Source organism: Anas acuta, chromosome 19, assembly GCF_963932015.1.
Source record: "Anas acuta chromosome 19, bAnaAcu1.1, whole genome shotgun sequence".
Taxonomy (NCBI): Eukaryota; Metazoa; Chordata; class Aves; order Anseriformes; family Anatidae; genus Anas; species Anas acuta.
This window is the reverse complement of record NC_088997.1, coordinates 8583540-8604848: the sequence shown is the minus strand read 5'-3', so window position 1 is coordinate 8604848 and position 21309 is coordinate 8583540. Positions and strand designations below refer to the sequence as shown.

The window sequence follows — 21309 nt, the reverse complement described above, 5'->3', positions numbered from 1 at the left end:
ACCCAAAAGGCTCGCCAAAAGCGCACCGGCCTGCGGGCTGGGGGACGAGGGGCCCAGCCACCTGCAGGCTTCGGGCAGCCCTCGAGCAGCTGGGTGCCACAGAGCCACCAGGAGCTGGGACATCCGTGCGCGTGGGGATGCCACCCATGTCCCAGCCAGGACAGCGGGCTCGGACCGTGCATCTCCTGGAGGCCCTGTCGGGAAGAGACACAGCCCAGGGACGCAGCACCGCTCGCTGCTGGGCCCCCCTGAGAGCGCTGGTGGACAGCAGCCTTATTTTGATCACGCTGCCTGCATGCGTTTCTGAGCACCCTAATTATTATAATGATAAATTGCTGCTATTAGGGAGAGGTCGGTGCTGCTGGTGGTGCTGAGGAGCCGGCCCCAGAGGATGGGGCTGGTGGCGGCCCCGCAGCGAGCACGAGCTGCAGCTCCCTCGTCCCTCTGCCTCCCCCCCAGGGGCAGCACAAACGTGGCCCAAGTGATGCGTCTGGGGCTTCATCTCGGGGGGGGGGAGGAATATTGCTGTAATTCTTTTAATCAGTTATGGTCACGAACAGCAGCGACAGCGGATTTAGAAGGGGAGAAGGGGAATAAACGGGAGGGGAAAAAAAAAAAAAAAGACTTCATGGCAAGCGATAGGCTTATCCAAATCAAATTAAGATGTACAGCTTGAAGTTGTTTGTCTAATCAGAGGGAAACTAAGCTTTAGGGAAACTGGGGTAAACCATTCTTACACCAGTTAGGGCTGGCTGCGGGTGGGACGGGGGCACGGCGAAATCCCCGAGCGAGGGGTCCGGGCGCTGAGGACGCAAGGACGAGTCCCAGCTGGCCACCTGGAGCTGTTCCCGCAGGTGCCGCTGCGTCCCCGCCACCAGCCAGCCCCGTCCTGCCCCCTCTGCCTGCTCCCGGGGCAGGGACAGACCTGGTCCCCGAAATCCCCACCCCAAGCCTGAGCATCGCCTCCCCGCCCGCCTCGCAGCATCCCTCCCGAAAATAAACATCCGCCCGCCCGGCGCGCTGCGTCACCATTTCCACAGCCTTCCGAGCAAACAAAACAGCAAAATAAGGCAAACAAAGCAGGAACATCACCCCCCCGCCCCCCAAAAACAAATTTCCGAGCACAGAACGGCGTTGTTGCAACTTTCAAATTATAAACAGGTTCAGCTAGGACCAAGCAAAGGGAACGGATGCGTGGCAGCATCACAAGCCAAGTCCCACAGCCAGAAGGAAGAAAAAAATGCAAAAACCTCTTTTTTGGGGCATTATCCCCGGCTAAGCCCTGTGCCGAGCAGGGGACCTGTGATGCTGCGGGACGGGAACAGCCGCGTGCCCAGGACCGAGGACTTTCTGCATCGCCTTCCCGTCCTGTTCCCTACCAGTACCGGCTTTCCACAAATCGGGTGATTTATTTATTTTTTTCCCGCAGGTCCATAAAAACCTAGCCCTGGCCATTTTTACTGCATGAAGCATACACAAAACGCACCGAATATAGGCAGTCAAAGCAATGTATCAGGGAAGGACTTGAGATGGGCTCACGGCGCGTTCACCCCTCTCGGGGAGAGGAGGGACGGCCTGGGGCAGGCGTTGGGGCACTGCCGGGGGAAATTGGGCTGCCCGGAATCAAAAGGACTTCTGAAAATGGTGCCGGGGCTCCTGAGTCACTCGGGAGGTTTCACCTGAAACGCCGGTGGCCGGAGGGACCATGAGCCACGTCCGTGTGTAACGATGAGCTGGCAGAGATCTGGGGTGTAATTGCCTTCTGCTCTGGGCAGGCGCGTTTAAGGGGATTTTTAGAAATTACACCAGCCCTGGAGGACATTTCAGTAATTAGCCCCAGCTATCATTAAACGTGTTTTAAAATTCTGCATGAGCTGTCCCGATAGGAGCTGCAGGGACAACTCACGGCACTGGCTGGGCACAGCACCCCGGGACAGCACCCGCCCTCCCGGCACAGGGACCGGCCCCGATGTCCCCACAGGCTGCAGGAAGGGGAGGCTGACCGAGGGCACTGACCTACCCCGACACATTTTGGGGACTTTGGGGTCTTTTGGCGGTGATGAGCACCGTGGCACGGCCCCGCTCTTTGTCAGCACGGCGGGGATGTCTGCTCGGCACGGGCAGCTTGCTCGCACGCCGGCAAGCGACTGCTTCGCACCGTGAAGGGGCTCACGAAAGGCTCCCCCTGCATGGCCTGCCGGCAGAGAAATAACTGCTCCTCACACCCTGGTGATCCCAAAACCCTAAAATGTAATCCCCTGCGCCTAACTCAGCACAGTCTGCCCCGCCGGCGGTCGGTGAGCGGCATGGTCAGCGCTGATGCCAGCTCCAGCAAATTACCACGATACCTCTGGTCACAAAGCATCCATCAACATCCTCAAGTGTCCAAACACTCCCCAAAGCCCCCAGATCTCTGATCTCACCCCAAAGCTGCTGCGCAGCCCTCCTGAGGGGGTGGGGGCTCTGATTTTTGGGGTACTCACATAGCCCCACGTAGCCCTGCTAACGTGGCTGCTGCGAGAACAAGGCCAGGTTTGCATGCCCCAGCCCCATAACCTGCCCCATAACCACTGCCCCATTGCGACATCTCTCCCCACATCCCCAGGCCTCCTTGTTTGCTACACCTGTTCACAAAAGTCCCAAAATGAAGGTGATCGGGGCCAGACAGCCCCCGGGCACAGCCTGGGGTACCCTGACCACGCATGTGGTTTGCGCCCACATCCCCACGGTGCCGGCAGCCCCCGCACCTGGGCCAGGAGGGGTCCCCCAAACCAAACCACCAAAACCTGGTGGTTTTCTTTCACCCTCCCCAGCTGGGTAACACCGGGAGGAACGGCTCCAGGCCCCGAGACACCTCCTGGCTGGGTTACTTTACCCACAGGAACCAGGGCACCTGCTGGAAAAGCTCCTCACGTCCGTGCCGGCACAGAACCGAAAACATCCCCAGGCAGCACAGCCCGAGCGCCGCTGCCCCGGCTGATCCACGGCCAATCTCTCACCCGGCGCGGCTCCGTCCCGCTCCGCAAACAAGCGCAGAACAAACCCGAGGCTCCTGCGAGCAGCCAGGAGGTGTTTCCGCGGCAGGAACGGTGCTTTTTCCTACGGGAAGCAAAATCCGAGCGTTTCATTCTTCCGCTACCTTTCTTTTTCTAAATCCCGCTCTCGGCGCACGCAGGACGAACGGGGAAATTATCGTGGGCTTCTGCACAGGGCGAAGGGAGAGGTGGGAGCAAAGCGGCGGCTGGAAGTCGGGGTGCCCCCCCCCGAGAACGCCTCCATGTCACCGCAGCCAGGCAGGATCGCTCCCCCCAGCTCCGCCGCGCGTTTCAAGCATCCCCACGCAGCCAAGTTTCCACGCCGCAACCTCCCGGCGGGCAGGCGCAGAAGCTCTAGCTTCGAGCAACTGCCTCTTCATTTATTAAAGAAGGAAAAAAAAAAAAAGAAAGAGAGACAAAAAGGAAGGGAGGGGGGAAACCCAAAGCGTTAATCGGAGCGTCGCCGCCGTGGCAGGGGAGGGATGCTGCGAGCGCCGCGGTGGGGAGTGGGGAGCAGGCGCTGCTAGCGTGGGGTGCCCGGGTGGCAGGGCCACGAGGGATGGGTGCTGCGGCGATGCCGGGGCTCGGGTTGCATTTCCCAGAAGTGGGTGGCCCGCAGCAGCTAAAATTAGGAGGGGGCACCGGGAGCTTGCTCTGGTGCCGCACCGCCGCAGCTGCCGCCCACGAATAGTTCCTGCGGGGCGGCCCGAAACAAGAGTGAGCCTCGGTAGGAAGATGAGACCAACCCGGGAACCCTGGAGCCGTCGGGGCAGGGCTTGGGGTGGCACCAGGGGTGTGGGTTGCACCTCGCTGCCATGTGAGCAGGAGCCCAAAGCTGGCTGGTGGCGAGGAGGCGCGCAGCGGTGCCACGGATTGTCCGCCCAGCACCACGCGTGGGGCTTTGCATCAGGAGCGACTCGGGGCCAAAATCCAACATCTGGTGGTGGACACCGGGTGTCACGGGGGGCTCGTGCCCCATGCCGCCTCGTGGCACCCAAATTTTTAAACCTGGGTCCAACGTGGCACGGGGCGGCTGCGGTTGAGGTGCCCTGCAAGAAGCCAAGGGCGATGGGGAGCGGGGAGAGGATGGGATCCAGTTTCCAGACTCTGCTTTCTTGGTATGTAAGCTAACACTCGTGTTATTTAAAGCCGGAGTTTTAGCAGCGTTCAGCTACTGTTTGCGTGATCAGGATAAAAAATCGCAATCCTAATTCCTGGCCCCCCGGTGCCTATGGCAACTGGTATCCGTCTCCTTGGAAACTAATCTCGTGGTATTTGAACAATGTACCAAGGGCCTTTAATCTCCCAAACACTGTAAATCTTTATTCTAGCCTGCTCTCCTCCTACCCCGAGAGCCAACATAAAAAGCCTGTTGTTTTCCATGCAGTTACTGAGATCCAAACTCAGATTTTATATCACACAGCCACACGGATTTATTTTTTTCCCCCCCTTCCTTTTTTCCTCCACATCAAAGACAAATCCCGCGTGCGGGTGAAGGTGATGCCCCGCGCCTGGGGATGCAGAAACGAAACCCCAAAACGGAATCCCTGCCGACGAGGTCCCAGCCCCAGCACGTTTTCTGCCGCCCCATCCCACCCGCCGGCGACGCATCGTCGCAGCTCCTGCGCCTGGCCACGAGCTGGGCTGCTCCAAGGCAGCGACACACAAAATCACAGCCACCGGGGCGTGAATTTGGCGAGGTCTGCGCCTCATCCAGCTCCTTGGGGCTCAGCCCCGTTCCCCTTTTCCACCAGGAGCAGCCCCGGCACCCATCCCCGTCCCTTGTCCCCATCCCAGCCCGCGGCCGTGCCCGCAGCGTGCTCACTGCTCTTCCCGGGTAATTATCTCCGTGCGAGGCGCGCTCGGATGGAAGAGCCACTGCCTAATCTCATTACGGTTTAATTTTATCGCTGATATTTCAGCTCTCTGGTTATTGTTGTTTCTGGAGCGAGTATTCCCCCTGTTACAGGACGTGCTGCTTGCCACCCCGTGCCTGGCTCCGCTCCGCATAAATAAGCTCGGTGATAGCTAACGAAATGGGCCTTCCGCGGGGATTACAGGACCCACGCGCAACCATCAGCACCACACAGGGCATGGAAAGGCGATTTGGGGGCTGCGGGGTTAGCACTGACACACGGAGCACACTGCTCCTAAATCCTGCTTGGTCGTTTTTTTCATTTCTTTAAGGGGACGACCCAGAGAGGATCTGACAGAGGAGCTGCGGGCCATGCCAAGCGTGCGCATCGGGATGGGAGCCCCAAAAACCAGCACCACACTGGTGATCATGCCCTTACCTGGTGTTATCGGGGTGCTGCATCACCAATCACCGCCAGCTCCAGGACACAAACAGCCCCAGGTGCCCACGGCCCCCACCCAGCCCGGGCAAGAATCCAAAATTACCCTGCACATCCCGCATGGGCAGCAGGACCGGCCGGGGACGCATCCTGCTCCCCCACACCCCAACAGCACGGGCACGGCATCCCCGGGGGCCCTGGCGGCCGCAAAACCGCACGCCTTGGGGCCGGGACGTCCCCTCTGGTGCCACCTGTCCCGTGGAGATCCATCAGTGGCGGATGGCACATCCCAAATCCAATTGCCCAATTCCTGCAGCCGGCGCCCGGTGGGAGCCAGCCAGTCGGCGAAAAATTACTAGGGCTGGGCAGACAGATGGACGGGGACAGGCAGACGCCCTGAGATGGGGATGACGCTGCTCCCAAATGATCGGCTCCCGGGCAATGCTGCTCCGCCCCGGGGCTACGAGGAAGCCTCGGAGGGAGCTGGGAGCCCAGCGAGGGCTGCCCCAGGCCGGAGGAGGCCAGGATGAGGCCCTAAAACGCAGCCGGGGCCTCTCCTGGATGCTTCCACGGGGAGTCACCGCCGGGACAAGGTGACCTGGGCGCTGCCACCCAGCCCCGGGGGACGCGGCGGATGCGGACGCTGGCATTTCTCCAAGCACCTCGCTCCCCACGAGGAGCTGTCTGTCCCCACATCACCCCACGTCCGTGTCACCTCGGGGGACGCTGTCCCTGAGCGCACTCCCAGCCGGTTCAGCTCACTCGTCCTGCAGAGGAACCCCCCCCTGTCGGCACCCGGACGGCCTTCAGGCTGCTTTGGCACAGCGCACCGGTGGCAGAGGGGTCCCCCCACACCGACAGAAATGAGGAGGGACTCCACAAAAAAATTCACAAGAACTGAGGAACGGGGAAACGAAATCCCCCCCTTGCCCAGCACGGGCTGGGGGTGCTGAGCATCACCCGAGCCCCGTCCCGAGCCCCCACAGAGCCTCAGCTCTGGCGGAAACACACACGGCCCCTGCTCAATTCCAGATTAATTCTAATTTCCATTGTGTTATGAAACACATTATCTGTTGAAACTAAGTCAACAGTTGTTTGCATTTACGTGTAAACACAGCGAATATTAGGAACGGGGCCAGCATGATATTTGCATACGAAATGCAGCCTGCACTGCCCTCTCTCCCTGGCTTTTTTCCATCCCTGCAGTTAAAGATACGGGCGTGCACGGAGATCGTGAAACCCAAGACCAGAGCGGACCAAGAAGCGCAAACGGCTCTTCCCTTCCTATTTTTATTTTTGTGCAGCAGGAGGAAAACATCCCTTTAAAACTACATAATGCACCGACACGCACACCCCTTAATCTTGCACCCAAAACTAAACCGCTTCAAATTCTCGCTGATGTGCATATCTTATCGAGCCTGCTTTGCATACTGTATAAATATTTATTTGCTTTTAATCCTGCAAAAAGCAAACCTGCCTTATGGCACATTTCCCTTCCAAGCAGCGCTGCGATGCTTTAATCGGGTTGCCAGCACCCGGAGAAGCGCAAAGCGAAGCGGCGCCTCCGATTCAGAGCCTCCCGTGGGTGTGGGGATGAGAAGGAAACAGTGCCGAGAGGCTCGGTTACCCAAATTCAGGCCCGCACCAAGCATGGACACTCACCCCAAAACCCCCGAACCCACACACCACTAAACTTGTAGAAACCAATAAAAAATAAGAGTATTTTCCCCATCCCAGGCACCCCTCTCTGCACACAGGGCTCTGGGCTCACAGAGGGTATCTCCGCGCTATTCTTGGGGTGAAACGCAGAGAAAAAAGGACAACCTACACAGAAACAAGCCCGACCACCTCTGCGTAAACCCGCGCCGGAGCCGTGACCGCCCGAACGGCAGCCGTACCTTAATTACCTCCCGCCGCAGACGGATGGCGAGCAGCGCCTTCGCCCGCATCCGTCCCTGCTCCGCGGCGATCAAAGCATTCAGATCGGGCTCTGCGCCGCCTAAGACTCTGAATTAATTTCTTAATCGGTTCCCCTTAAATGGGCGGCAAGCAATTAGGCAATCGGAGCAGCCGCCTCCGGAGCAGGGCGCTGGAGAGCCCTCGACCTGCCGCGCACGGCGGGGAAGCGCGGAGCTGCCTTGTGCCGGGAAGGTAAATATTTAAGGAGGCTGTAGTGGGGCTGTGCGCTGCCATACCTCCTCCTCCGAAACGTCTCCAGTGCCTGCCCTCTGCCCTGCGCCCAGCCCGAGCCAGGAGGAGCCCAAAAAGCTCGTTAGAAGCTTTATTTGCTTACTGGTAGCAAAATCCCAGCGTGCCACCAGCAGGAACGTGAGGACAAAGCTGGTCCAAGCTACAGCCTAGGAAGGAACAGGAGCTGGCCACCCCAAACACATTTCTCCCTGGGAACGGGGCTGTTGGGACTTATTCTGCACCCCCTGCCCACCTCCTGACCTCCTCAGGAGAAGCAGCACACCGAGCTCACAGCTCCATGGTGTGCCCAGAACCGAGGGCACAAAGCTCACCCTGAGCTCCCGGCCCTGCCGCACAGGAGCCGAGCTCCTTTGTAGGACCCCAAGGAGCTGTGGGATTTGCTGGGATGCTCACCCAGCTGAGACACAGCTCTTCTGGACACCGCTGCTACCTGGGCACCAGGAACCTGAGGCTTCAGAGCCCTTTCCACACATCCTCGGACCCCTTTCCACTCACACGGAGCCGCGGGACGGGGACACCTCCAGGGCTTGTCCCAGCCCTCACCCCACAGTGGGAGGCAGAGGAGTGGGGAGCTGCCACCACCAGGGATTTCTCCCTCAGCCTCCACCCATGCGAGGCAAAACTCTTCGAAGCGGCAGCTCAGCTCTCCCTGCTCTCCTTCCAGCTCCTCAAAATACCAAGGGCAATAAAGAGAGATTTAAGCAGAAAGCAAAATCAATACCGAGAAGGAACGTTCTGGGCTTAAACGCCTTGTAACAGCGCTGGCTAAAAGCGGGTTAGCACAGGGAAAAAAAAAAGAAAAAAGGAAGAAAAAGAAAAACGAGAAAGAAAAACCCTTCACAAGCCCGCAGCACATCAGTTTGAGAGGAGCTGCGGTTGCTGCAAGGCTTTGCACCGGCATCGCTGTGAGGTTCCCGGCGGGGAACGTGCAGGGGCTTGGCACCCCCCAACCCGACCGGGACCAAACAGTCGTGGGGAGGAAGAGCAGGAGGAAGAGGAGGGAGCTGCCGGCACCCACATCTCAGCTCCCACCCGTGCGACACCACCGTGCACCCAACCACCTCCGTTCCACTTCGGGGGAAGGTTGGCCGGGGCAAGGAGGCCGGGGACAGACAGCTGTCCGTCTGTCCGTCCGTCTGGCGGTGCCGACGGGGAGCGCATCCCGCCACCGCTCTCCACGCCTGCAGCCGGATCCCCGACGGCAGCGATTTCCCTTCCTGCTCGTCTGGTCCTGCAGCACCCACGCCTCCGAAGGGCTCCGGTGGCCACCTGCCTGCCGGCCCCGGCAACCCAGAGCATCCTCGGCAGCGCCTCTCCCCGGTGGGGCCAGCCCGCGCGTTCACGTTAATTATCAGGTTTAAAAATGAGAACGGATGCCTACGTGCTCCCGTGCATCAGCGGCAGCGCGGTAAAATCCTGGCTGTGTTAAAAATAGTCCTGCGCCGGCAGCCGCCCACAGAAGCCCCTTCGTGCTCATGGCTCCATCCGACGGCTCCGTCGCACCAGGAGGTCGGCGAGCATGAAAGCACTCGTTTCGCCCCCCAAAAAAATCAACCGGGAACCAAAAAAATATTTATGCTCAACAGCAGAAGCGATACCTATGATGCTAGGGGAGGAAGAACTGGGGAACAAGAAAAAAAAAGGGCGGCGTGCCCACAAAACCAGCAGCTCGCTTCCAAGCAGCGGGGTGTGCGAGGAGCGGAGGAAAGCGGTGGTGAAGTGGGGGAAACTTTTGCAGCGCTGCTGCGGCGCCAGAGTCGGCTTTTGTCACGGCGTGCCTGGCGCACGCAGCCACTGATGGGCTGTATTTATGCAGGTGTAATTCCCACGGAGATAAAGACCTTGTTTTTCAACAAGCGGCAGCATCATACATAAATTACAATAGCAAACATCGCAAAACAAAGACGTTTTCAAGAGCGCGCGTAATCCGCGGAGCAGCAGCTTGGGAAAACCCGAGGAGGGATGCAGGGAGCTCGCCCACAGCCCAGAATAATCCCCCGCTTGCCAGTCCCATCCTAAGGGAAATAAATACCTTTGGGCAGGTGGGAAAAAGCCACCTAACGCTGTCCTTGGCTCTTTTCCACCCCTGGCTCCAGCAAAGCAACGCTGGGACCCATCCGGAGCCAGGGGATGCACTGCACCGGTGCAGCCATCTCACGGGGCTCACGTGCTCCAGTTTTCGTAAAATAAAAGAAAATAAATAAATATAACCTGACGCTAATCCTAATGGTTTTAATAAATGTTTAATGTCTTGATAAAGGTCGCCCACCTCCTGCTCTAGCCACGCATTCGTATTAATAGCACGCGGGCTGCTTGGTTTTAGCCCTGCTGTTTGGCCGGGGTTTCGGGTCAGGCACACTGCCGCACGGTGAGCGATGGCACGGGGCCAGCGTGGCCACCGGGCACCTGGCAAAACCTGCCCCAAACCCCTGCAGCAACACCCGGCTAATCCCTCGTTCCCACCCCGTGGGGTTCTCAATGCAAACCATGCTCAGCTCCTCCGGCCGAGCGCTGTTTGGGGTGCCTGCATCTTCCTGGTGAGCTGGGGGCACCAACCCCCGGCTGGGAGTCAGGGTGCAGTGCCCCCCTCGTGGGCTGGCTGGCTGTAATTTCATCCGGGGGCTTTCTAGGCATTTGTCCCCAGAAAGACGAGATGAAATTACAGCACAGCGACGGCCCGAAAGGGTGCAGAGCGATTTATTCTCGGTGATCCTCCTCTAATGGCGCTAATTTATAACCTTGTCAGGAGGCGCACGCAGGCTCCGGGCACCCGTACAGCTCCCTGCCCCCCCCGGCCTCCCGCGGGCTGAGCATCCCCATCCCCAACCCCAACCCCAACCAGGATGTTTATTTAAGGCCCCAAACCCCAAAGGCTCTTTAAACAAGCAGAGTTCCTAACATATTTCGCCTCCGGAGGTTGCGGGAGGGCTTCCAGTGCCTGTGTGGGTGTCCCCCCCCTCCCAAAACCCCCGTCGCTGCTCCCAGCCCCACGGGAGGAAGGACGGCGGCGGGGGAAGAGCAGAGCCGTGTGTCCACAGCTCCCATGGCTGTGGTGGCATCTCAGGGACATCCCTGCAGTCCTGGCTGTGCCCATCCACCCCCAGAGCCCTGGACCCCCAGAGATGTCCCGGTGCACGAGCACGTCTCCTTACAGTACAACCAGAGGCTCCGGCTCAGTAAGGTGGCAGCAGCACGCCTGGTTTTTGGGGGACTCGCTGATGACCCTCAAACGAGTCTCCCCACACAAGCCCACCCTGCTCCTGTGGCAACCAGTTGTCCCAGTCTGATTTAACTGTCCCCAGGCAGGGGAAGGAAGCCATAAGGAAAAGCCCTTTCTCCGCCCCATTCCCACCATGAGGTGCGCGGCCCCAAAGAAGTGACATCTCTCCAGCCCTGCCAGCAGCAGCTCACCGAGGAGCTGCTGCCACTCCACACAGTGCTTTGGCAGATGGCGGGTTGTAACACCGTTGTATTTACCCAACGAGGCTGTTTTATCGCGTTTCTTGAACAACACAGGGCGAGACAGAAGCCCAACCCCTGGGCTTCAGCAGCCCCGGTGCCGAAAAGAACAAGGCAAAGCGAGGAGGGCCCCCAGGACTAAAACCCATCGCTCCGGAGCTCACATCTACACACTGATTTAGGCAACAGGAGAGCGCGGGCAGCTCACAGGCACCACAAAATGATTTGTGACTCGGCCTTTTGACCACGAGGCTCCACAGCGTGGGGGAGCAGAGCCATGGGCACAGGTCAGAGCACGGCCTGGCCCCGGGCCTGTGAGGCGGGGGGCACACCGAAGGCCGTGATCCTCCACGCGAGGGCAAAACAACCACCTCTAAATCCTTCTGGTCATCAGATGAGAGAGGGAAAGCTCTGAGGTTTTCCTGCTTTTCCATTTTTTTAGTCAGGGAAGGAGGAAGCCAAGGGCTCCTCAACCACTTCTCTTTCAACCACACAACCCATGGGGCATCCCCTGCCTCGGCCAGGGCAGGGCTCAGCCCCAGCCTGGCTGCACAGCTCCTCGCCTCATTTAGAGGGATTTCTCCCCCACAAATTACACCACGAAGCTCCTGATTATTACGGGGCAGGCACTGCCTTTCTCCTGGAAGTGTGCAAATCCCTCACGTGCCTCATGGGGGGGGGGGGGGGGGAGAGGTTTGTTCTCCAGGAACATCAGTGCTCCCCCCCTGAGCTAAGCAGGAAGAGCAGCACCTGGCAGCAACCAGACTGAGAGAGTACAATTAAAAAAAAAAAAAAAAAAAAAAGGGTTACGAAGCCTTCTTCCCACAGGATTTTCACCTCTGTCACCTCCAGACCGACCGAAGCTCCACGGCACCTTCCCACCCCCCGCAGCTCCCCCTGCTCCAGGAGTGGATCTCAGCTCCCTGATGCTCAGCCCTAGCTGCTGGGGTGGCTCAGGTGAGCACCAAAGCCCTGCAGCCCCCACGCAGGACACCATCCACGCAAGGGACATCCACCTGTGTCCCTTTCAAGCTTCTGGAGCAAACGGTGGAGGAGTTCCCGAGAGGCTCTGAGCCTCCACGTGTGGGTTTGCTCCCTCTGATGTTGCAGGTTGAGAGGAGACGAAGATGGAGGCGCCTCATAATTCAAGGGAAAGGTGGAGATTAGCTTTGAGGAAGAAAGTCCTGGTAAAGGATGATTAGATTGCTGTGAATTTGCAAAGGCAGAGCAATAGTCTGTGCCGGTCTCCTATTCATCTAGTTGAAGTTAATTCTCTTCTTAAAACAGCCATCACAGCACTGAGCGGAGACAAAGCCACAAAAGCCAGAAAATTCAAACAGAAGCTGTTTGGATATACAAATGTAAATCCCACCAAGGTGCAATCTGCTTTTAAGAAGGCAATTCTTGCACTGAGTGCTTTTCTTAATAACATTTACCCGCCGGGGAAAGCCTTCCTGATGCTGTAGGTAAGCCCCCTGGAAATCACCATCAAAGCGTCTGAAAAGCGACAATTGGCAGCAGATCTGGAAGCACAAGGCCCTGCACAGGTCCTCCCACCTGCCCTGCATGTAACATGGAACCTCCCCAGCTGATAAAGCTCCTCCGTGGGGTTGTCTCAGACCAGAGCCCCCCTGCCAAATCCCAGCACCCAGTCGGTGGGACCCAGCCTGGGGCCGCGGCTCCTGCTCGGACACGGCCGGTGGGGAAGGGGGACCTTGGCCAGGCAGGGCTCCCGGCACCACTGAAAGCAAATTCGATCCATGGGGTCATGTTAAGTGATGCAGAAAGAAGCATTAAACCTGCAGCCTCGCCCAAAACAATAAACAAAAAACCCCAAAGCCACAATCTGTAAGGTCTGCTTGAATCACAGCCTGGAGTCTCCCACAGCTTCTGACCAGACCAAGGACTCCTAACCTCTTTTTAAAGATGATGTCTCAGGAGATTGAAATAAAACACACAGTGGAAAGTGAAAGGCTGCACCTGGGCAGAGAAATTTCTCTGGGAAACCTTGCCCTGGTCTGCAACAACCGCTCACCTCCCGAGAAATGGTCCTGCTTTCTGCCTCAAGCCCTGCTCTTCTGATGAACCTCCAGGTGGGAAGATCCAGGAGCTACCAGGAGACTCTTCCCTACAGCTCTCAGCTGGGAGCTCACCAATAAAGAAACTCTACAAATACAAAATTTAGCTCCAGGTGGACACCTCCATCCTGGGAAGAGGCTCCCAGTAGGTCCTCTCTTTCCCGTCTTCAAGGGCAAGGCTTCTGGTGGCACCACTCACACCTCAATTTCGGTGATGACCACCACCAGCACGTCCACCACCAGCAGCAGCTACAACCTACACTCAGGCAGCAAACGGAACAAACGCACCCTCTGCCACGGGGACGGCTGGCACCTAGTCCTGTGCCCGCACCGTGGCTGGCAGCGAACGAGCCCAGGCCCCGTCGCTGTCCCTCCGCATTCCTCCACCAAGCCTGACCGCCAGGGTGCAGCCGATGAAATTCCCAGAGGAAGTACAGGGCATTGATAATTGCCTAAAAAAATCCCAGCTATTTCCTGTGGGAACAGCAGATGGGAATCCCCCATCAGCTCCAGCAGCGGGAGATCACTCCAACCACTGTTATGGTCTGGGGTTTTGGGGTTTGGTTTTTTTTTTTCCTTCGTTTCAGGCGAGCGCTGCTTGATTGAGAGGTGGCGCCGTCCATGCAGGTGTGGGTGCAGGACAGCCCGGCCTGTCCTCCGGGGGCTGGGAGATGGAAACAGCCTAAAAACGGGCCCTTCTTGCACCGTGCGAGGTCCTGCAAGTCGCCTCCCTGTGCCAGGCTGCCAGGACAGTGAGCAAGGGCAAGGCGTCCCTCACGCCGGGCTTGTAGGGCAAGTTGCTAAATACGTCCCCGAGCAGGTTCCTTCCCTCCTCTCCAGCTTCTCATTAGCAAACCCAAAGGCGCCGGGGACCTTTGTGCCTCTCCTTCCTGGCATGAGCGGAGCAGGAGATGAGGCACAAATGTGGGGCTGCTTTCGGGATCAGACCCAAGAGCAGCACCAGGCTCGAAGCAAAGCAGTGACATGCGGGCAGGGATGCACCGTGGCACCTGGACCTGCCCAGGACAGCCCCGTCCCCCTTACTGGGAGGTTTCTCCCCGCACCCAAGACACAGACTGGGGCGTGTGGGAACTGCCTGGTGTTCCCGGTGTCCCCTTTTGCCATGCTGGTTCCCGAAGGCCAGCACGAGCCCAGAAGGCGTGCCAGCCCCGCCGCAGCGCCAGCACCCCACAGACACACAAAACCCCTCCAGGAGGGGCAGCACGGGCGGGCAGCGCATCCCCAGGGGTGCGTGTCCCCTCTGGCACCCTCCTGGGTGTCCCCTCAGGGCCGCAGCACCCAGTGGGACCCGGGCGGCCACCAAGGCAGTGTCAGCAGGGAAGGAGGGAGAATTGCAGGAGCGGGCGCGGTATTTCGGTGGCACAAACAGGCATGCAAGGGTTCTGTGCTCCGGCGTGGGACCCGTGGGACACACCGAGCTGCTTCGATGCCCGTGGCAGCCGGAGAGCTCCAGCTGGCCACAGGCAGCCCGCGCATCGCCTCCTCGTCCGCGGCTCGAGTGCTGCGGTGGTTTTCCTAGAAGCACAAAATTCTCCCGGCTCGGATGGGTGCCGGCTCCTCCAGCGAGGATCTCCAGAGCCGAACCCCCGGCGCTCACATCGCAGGGTCCTCCTCCGGCTGCAGCCCCTCTGCAGGAGCGCAGGGAGCAGCCACCCCATAGCGGGGGCTCCCAGCACGAGCGGCTCCGCACCCACATCCCCACCCGGCTGGAGCTCAGCGACAATGCGACCGACCCCGAGCATCCCTGGTTCATGGGGTGCCCCTCGGCCACGCACACCCGGGGTTACCTGCGACGTGCCACCGGCTCCAGGGCTCGCTCCAGCGCAGCACAGCAGTGGGATCGCTCCGACCTGCGGCTTATCCCGGATCAACCCACTGCCAGCCCCGAGCGCTGGAAGGACAAGGGCACCGGCTCCCCGGGGAGGAACTTTCTCCCCATCGCAGCGCTGGCTGTCCCCAGCCCTGTCCCCAGCCCTGTCCCCAGCCCCATGCAGGGCCAGAGCCCGGTGTGGCCGGGGGAGCCGCAGAGGAGCTCTGGTGCCCAGCTCTGCTCCTGGGGTCGGTCCCTTGGTGTGTCCCCAGCTCTGCTCCTGGGGCTGCTCCCAGCCCTGTCCCCAGCCCTGTCCCCAGCTCGGGTCCCCCAGGTCTGCTCCCAGCCCTGTCCCCAGCCCTCCCACCACCACCACCACCTTCCCCCCCGGCCGCCCCCTCCCCTCCCCTTCCCTCCCCACCTCCCCCCGGCCCCCTCAGGGGAGTGGCGGCCGCGGAAGGGCCCCAACTTCGCTCACCGCGCTCCGGCCTCCCCGGGCGGCTCCGGGCGGGGGCGGGCGGCGGGGCCGGGCCGAGCCGGGGCAGGAGCCGGGGCCGGGGCCGGGGCCGGGGCCGGGGCAGAGCCGCCTCCCGCCGCCCGCCTCCCGCCGCCGCCGCCTCCTCCCCTCGGGCCGGGCCGGGCCGGGGCCGGGCCGGGGCCGGGCCGGGCCGGGGCGGGCAGGGCGCCCTGCTCGGGCGCGGAGAGCTCTTTGTTCTGGAGCGGCAGTAAGAGTGGCAGCCATTCGCCCCGCCGCTAATCCCAGCCCCGCGCAACAGCAGCATCCATTGGCTGCCATTTACATACAGCGCTAACCGGCACCACGCCGCCCGGGGGAGGGGACCCGAGCCGAGCCGAGCCGTGCTGAGCCGGGCAGGGCTGTGCCGAGCCGGGCTGTGCCTCAGCCACCCACCGGGGCTTGGGGGTGGTGGGGATGAGCTGTGTGGCTCGGCCCGGCCCGGCCCGGCCCGGCTCGGCACCGGCCGTGCCCGCTGAGGGCTGCGGGGAGCAGGGTGCGGGTGGCAGCGGGGCCCATCCCCGGGTGCCTGTCGCCACCTGTTGGTGCCGGCACGGCTCGGCACGGCTCGGTACGGGTCAGCCCGGCTCGGTACGGGTCAGCCCGGCTCGGTACAGCCCGGCTCGGTACAGCCCGGCTCGGCTCCCCAGAAGCGCTGCTCCGGCCGCAGGAGGAGCCGGGCGGGTTTGGGTTCGGCAGCAGGGAGCCGGCCTGCCCCCTTCCCCAGGTCCCCGCCGCCCCATGAGCGGAGGCAACTGACGTGCTAAATGAAATAAAAAGGGTTAAAAAGGATTAAAAAGGGCGTGAGAGTGAAGTTTGAAAACCGCTGGTATCCCCCCTCTCCTTCCACCGCCCCCCAAGCACGTATCACGGAGCTGCTCCGTTAGCTGCGTTTTCTCTTAAATAAGTGATGATTTGTATCTGCTCCGGGGTCAAAAGGAGAAGAAGACACCCTAGGAGAAAACAAAAAACACTGGCTTTGGGTTTCCGAAGGAGCAGGGAAAGGGGGTTCAGCCCCTGTACCCCCAGCTCCCTCCCCGTGGCACCAGGCCTGGCAAACCCACTGCCCTCATCACCCCCCTGCAAGGGGCCGGGCATCCCCCCGCATCCCCCAAACAGCCCAAATCCCAACACAACCCCAATGAGAATGAAGGGTTTGGTGGGACGGGGCTGCCTGGGACAGGGTTTGTCCTGCTGGTGGCCAGAGCAGGGCAGACCTGTGTGAATCGCGGTCCCAAAAATGCTCTGGGCATCAGCGGTCCCTGAGACCTAAATAACGTAAATGGCGAGTGAAACGACGAGCTCACTTTTCTGAATAATTAAATGGAAGGTCTTACTCGGAAGAAAGAAATCAGGGCATCTTTTGGCTAATTATCTTTTAGCCAGACCGGGAAAAAAAAAAAAAAAAGAGCACACAAAATTAATTTAATTAGGTCACCCGGGTGCAGGAGCCAAACAACGCAGTCGCCTGCGGAGCAGCCGCGCGGTGCTGTGTGGAGCTCCTCGCCGTGACTTTATCTCCCTGTGTCACCATGGGGCTCTGTGGCCAAAATCTGGGGCACCTGGCTGGGGAAACCTCGTACCAAAGGAAAAATAGGGGAAAAAGTGTGTTTTGATGCAATGCCTGGGTGCGTTGTCCAGGGTCATCCCTGCTCTGCATCCCTGCTGTGCCTGTGGTGATGTGCAGGTGTTTTGGGGAGCTCTGGCTTAGTGCAGGGGCTATGTTGTTCCTTGTGCCCTCTGTAATAAAGCAGGTGTGTAAGGTAATGTCCGAGGGCTGCAGGTGCCTTTGTTGGCCAGTGGTTATTGAAGGCACCTCATCCCATGTGGGGAGCTGGGGGTCGGCCTGTTCTCGCAGATAACCAGTGATAGGACCAGAGGGAATGGCTTAAATTTGTGCCAGGGGAGGTTCAGGTTGGAAATGAGGAGACATTTCTTCCCAGAAAGAGCAGTCAGGCATTGGGACGGGTTGCCCAGGGAGGTGGTGGGGTCACCGTGGTTGGACGTGGTGTTGGGGACATGGTTTAGTGGGTGATACTGGTGGTAGGGGCCAGTGTGGTTGGAGCAGGTGGTCTTGAAGGTCTTTTCCAACCCTAATGATTCTAGGATTCTCTGATTCTATGATCCCCACACAGGGCTGTGATGTGTTGGAGGGGGAGAGGCCGAAACCATCCTGAAAACCAGGAGAAGCGGCCTGGGACTGCAGCGTGGGTGAGGGCTGCGAGCTCACCTGTGGGGCTCTGGCCCCAGGTGAACCACCTGGAGGCAGCCCAGATCTTCTCCAGATGTCCTGCAGATGGAGGCACGGGGCTCTGAGCCCCCACCCTGTGCTATGGTGCCACCACCTCCCCCAGGGACATCACCCAAAGGGCTCCTGATGCACCCGTGGGATGGAGGCGATGGCCGGCACATTCCTCTGCGGCATTAACGTCCGTGAAAGGCTCTGAAAAAAAAATAAAAATCACCACGAAAGGATGAAAGTGGGCAAGCTGTTCCATTTGGGGGCTGAAACAATGAGCCTTACAAAAACATCCGACGAGGAGAATGCGGTGTGAGAGGGATGTTTTAATCTGATCTCGCGGTAGAAATAAAGAACTTCCTTGTCGCAGTGCTGACAAAAGAAAAGGCAACATAGCCAGAAAACAATTATATCTGCATAAAGATTTTTTTTTTTTTAATTTGTTAATTAGTGACTGCTGGGCATCACAAGAATCGTTGTTTTCTCTGATATGCTGATTTATTCTGTCTCTCAGTGGAATTGGAGATCACAAAAAAAAATGCTGCTTCTTTAGAACAGGGAATAGGGAAAAAAGTTTTAGTAAGGTCAGGAGAAATTTAATTGAAAGAGTGAGTTTTAGTTCTTCTTTCCTAAAGGGGCATTGTATTCCTTAGCTGCAGCAAATTGCTGGTGAAAACTACCGAGACAAAACAAAATGGTTTCTGAATTATAGATCAAGAGCAGGATGGTTTGGGGAAGCCCTGCAGGACATTGCCCCTGGATGCTTCAGGTGAGTTGTGCAGGTATGGGGCTGCAGTGGGGGCAGAAAGCAAAATCCAGGGCAAGAAACCGTGGGAGGAAAACCCAAGAGGAGACAGTATCAGGGTCTGCTTCCTGAGCTGGAAAACATTGAGTTTTAGGGGGAAAAAAGAACTTTTCAGTCCATTTCCCACACTTGGAGCAGCGAGGCTTTGGATGCAAAGAGGGCTGCAGCAAAACAACCCCTGGTTTTCCAGGCTGTTGGCAGCGAGGCCACGCTCGGTCGCTCTGTTCTGCACTGAAAACTGCTACCACGGGGAGAGCGGTGTGCCCAGGGAGCCAAAATTATTATTAGCTCTTTTGCAAGATATATACACTATTGGCAAGAATTCCCTGCAAAACCAGGGCTGCTATCTATTGGTCGCAAACACATTCATAGAAAGAGCAAAAAAAAAAATAAAAGTCTCTCCGTTCCCTGCCTGCTGGGGCATAGAGGATGGCTTATATTGAATATTTACTCTGTCTGCCTGCATTTAACATATCTATCTGTGTTGCCAGCTGTCTGCATTTGTGCACTGCTTTGAACGCTGTGCTGCAGAAAGAGTTTGCTCCAGCGCAACAGATAAAATGGTTTTCCAGTTGTCTCTCGTTCGCTCCCTTGAATTATTTGCATGCTAATGAGAGCCCCGCAGAGGCACTCCCAAAACAGAGCCTCAAGACAGCGTCCTGGGGAGCAGAGCAGGGACATTTCCATCTCCTGCCCCCCGTCCTGCCCAGCTCCATGACACGCAGCACCAGCACCCTTCCCAAAGCTGAAGTTGGCACCTTTAGTTTTTTTTTTTTTTTTTTTTTTTTTTGGCTTGGCAAGGGATGCTGAATCCTTTGGGAGGGCTGCTGTGGGTACCAGCAGCATCCCTGGTCTCAGTGAGGTGTGGCAATGGGATCGCTGCATATTCAGCCCCAAATCCACAACTCCCAGGGAGCTGCTTCTCAACATAGGGCCTCCGTAGGTCCCCGGGCAGCCCCAGCGAAGCTCCTGGCCCCCTACCCCAGCTGCTTCCAGCCCCAAATGCACCTCCCCGCCTTGCTGCCCAGCAAAGCCAACCCCGACAGAGAGCCCACAGCCTCGCAGTCCACTCAGATGCTGGGAACAACCCAAAACCATCAGTGCCAGTGCCCCCATGGCACTGCTACCCCATGCAGACCCCGGCGCCTCTCGGGGCACCCCCTGCTTGCAGCACCAACGCCAAGGGCAGGAGGCATTGGCATTCCCGGCGGGTCCCCACGGAACAAAAGTAAACTTAACGACATTATCCGCCAGCCTGGTAATTAATGCCCTGGATGCTTTTTATTGGAATAAGCGAGGGCCAGGACATGCCGGGGGTTTTAATGAGGGGCTGTGATGGAGAGGTGCAGCCCCTGCTTTTCCCTGGAAGGTGCTGTGCCAGGGCTTGGAGATGGTTTAGGGTTGGTTTGGGGTCCGGAGGGGCTGTGATCCCCCAGGGTGCCTTACACTTGATGCTGGGTGCCCCCAGGCTGGTCCCAGCCCTGCACCCACCTCACTGGTGGCCCAGAAATGCCGCTTGCCCTCTCCATGCTTGGAGCTCAGCGCCATACCACACCTCACCGGCTCTTTCTAAACGAGATGCTTCCAAAATCCCCAAATATTGGGGAAGAAGCATTTTGCCAGGACCTCGCTGGGGCAGGGAGCAGGCAGGACCTGCTGCCCTCCAGCACTCCGACCACGGCACCGACCCTTGCGCCCCTTTTCCTCCAGCACGGCTGGATCTGTGGTTGATCCCCCTGCTATTTTTAATACAGATGCCTTATTGAGATTCAAATGAATGTTTCAAATCCTCGCTCCTTTGCATAATTCTTTTTAATTAACACTTCAAAAGGTTTGAACACAAGATCCGTGCTATTTCCCTAACGAAGTTGACTGAACCTCCTTTCGCCCAAAGCTCCCCCGCGACGTTTCTGAGGGCGAAAGCCAGGGACGGAGCTGTCCCCAGGTCCCCCAGGTGGGAGGGTGATGCTGTCTGGGCTCGAGCTCTGCAGAAATAACTGCTAAGGAAAGAGAGGGGCGAATTGCTGCCGGGCAGGGGCTGCCACCCCACTGCCCACTGAGCAGTCAGCAAAACAGCCTGGGTTTGGCACAAAAAAGTGACCTCTGAAGTGGATGGGATTAAGGTTGCTGCTCTGCCATCCCCTTCCCCAGCAGCAGCTGCTGCTGTCACACAGCCGCACCTCCCAGGTGGAACAAAACCTCCCCAAAAAGTGCGAGCTGGAGCTTCTCATCAGCCATCCCGAGCACAGGTAGCAACTGACAGCCCTGAGGATATCACACAGGTGTAGGGCAGAAGCAAGGTCCCTGTCTGACCATCACCCCATCACCGTACCCACAGGTACCCCTGGTATGGAGTGGGATGAGCCCCACTTTGCAGGATCAGGCCCCAGAAGATCAGGGCAGTGCCAGCAAATGCAGCAATGGGCTTTGCTTTTAATTCCTGCAAGCGCAGAAACAATTAGACACAACAAAACTGTATAATTAGGATTTATTAAGAGACCATCCCAGACATGCGAAAGAAGTAGGTTAGACAGTGGCCTTTGTTCAGCTACAAAAGACGTTAATTTGCAAATACTCTCAATATTCATTTTTTGTTATTTAGGCTGATGTTTTGAAAGTCTCCGATAAAATGAGAAATCTGGACTAAGCATTCCAGTTGCATTTCCAAGCGCAGGAATCCGGCTTTGATGTTCCCCTTGATAACATCTTTTTCGAGCCTTGACTGCATCAAATTAAATTCTGATTACTCTGATAGCGCAATACAGCTTCCAAATGTATTCAGGTGACTTTTTGTTCTGGAAGGAAATTAGCTGTTTTGACAAGGATGCTCGTTAGACAGCAGT

At 58.3% G+C, this 21309-nt stretch overlaps 1 protein-coding gene across 2 annotated transcripts in view; it reads right to left on the bottom strand.

The window, feature by feature from the left end:
- Positions 1–15611, bottom strand: part of GTF2IRD1 (GTF2I repeat domain containing 1) — a 56872-nt gene extending 41261 nt beyond the window's left edge. Inside the window, exon 1 of one of the 2 annotated variants that reach the window (XM_068655799.1) lies at positions 15387–15611. The gene's annotated coding sequence lies outside the window, so the exon portion shown is untranslated. Of the gene's footprint in view, positions 1–14885; positions 15019–15386 lie in introns of those variants that run through there. The other variant, XM_068655798.1, reaches the window with a different exon arrangement.
- Between the last annotated feature and the right edge of the window lie 5698 nt (positions 15612–21309).